The 1,123-nt window shown below is 45.4% G+C and overlaps 1 long non-coding RNA gene across 1 annotated transcript; it reads left to right on the forward strand.

Annotated features, from left to right (window-relative positions):
* The first annotated feature begins 48 nt into the window (after positions 1-48).
* LOC103154405 (uncharacterized) lies at positions 49-706 on the forward strand. Its single transcript, XR_477925.2, has 2 exons — positions 49-550; positions 627-706. It is a non-coding gene; the product is annotated as an uncharacterized LOC103154405 (long non-coding RNA).
* Positions 707-1,123: the final 417 nt, after the last annotated feature.

Below are 1,123 nucleotides of genomic sequence, written 5' to 3' on the forward strand. Positions count from 1 at the left end.
GATGAATAAAAGGTCACATTTAACATCATATATTAGCGCAAATATAAAATTCCTTACAGATATTTCTAAATTAGCACCACAAAATCTGTGATGTTGATCGTGTTGGGATGTGGGGAAGGCTGGCTGGTGTTTTCCAGTTTTCTTCACCAGAGGGCGTCCTGGGGCTGTTCCTGGAGGGGCCACCTGTGGCTCCCTACCTGCACACCTGCTGCCACTTACCGTCGTTTGGAGGAGTTTATCTGGAGGGAGCAGCCGACACTCCAGGGCCAGAGTGTTAGCCAGGAATGGTTGTTCCTCCGTGAAGCTTTGGCTCCTGTTCTGCCTGGATTGTCGGCAGCCTGGTCCGAACCCCCGAGGCCCCGTGGAGATGACCCATTGGCGGCCCAGTTCCAGAACCTCCTCGCTGTTACGAACCTTCATCAAAGCTCCCGGTCGGCAGCTCCCTCCTGGATCCAAGGAGAACAAGTTCCTCCACTCAGCCTCCGCCTCTCCTCACCTCCAGCCCCGGAACCACCGTAGCCTCCCCCTGGTCCAGTTCATCCATCTACAAGTAAAACTGTAGTTCCTTTAAGGCCGCAAATTCCCACAGCACCTGAACTCACCTTCCCCGTCCTCTTTGTGTTCAGAGATCCGCTGACCAGGTCCAGATCCATCCCCTCAGAACCTTCTGTTGGACCTGGTTTTGTAATAAACCTTTTTACTTGCTCTTGTGTCCAGAGTTGTTCTGCGTATGTGGGTTAAAAGAACCGAACCATCATGACGGATTGCAGAGAAACACAAAAACAATCAAAGAATCCTGGATGAAATGTGAAAGTGTGAAAAAATGCTCAATATTCCCAGATGAAAAAAAAAGTTTACTTTAGTATATTTCAGACATACTTACATTTGTGAAAGTACATTTTAAGTTTACCTATAAATGTATCTGAAGTATACTAAAAGTATCTGTGTACCAATTTTGAAATTAGAACTTTAAACACATTGTTCCAAAATACACTTTTAATAAATATATTAAATAAAAGTTTACTTTAAGTGAACAAAATATACATTTGGAGCTGCACAGTGATGCAGTTGGTAGAGCTGTTTCCTTGCAGCAAGAAGGTTCTGGGTTCTATTCTGGGCCCTG

This window comes from Poecilia formosa, unplaced genomic scaffold (genome assembly GCF_000485575.1).
Source record: "Poecilia formosa unplaced genomic scaffold, Poecilia_formosa-5.1.2 Scaffold385, whole genome shotgun sequence".
Lineage (NCBI taxonomy): Eukaryota > Metazoa > Chordata > Actinopteri > Cyprinodontiformes > Poeciliidae > Poecilia > Poecilia formosa.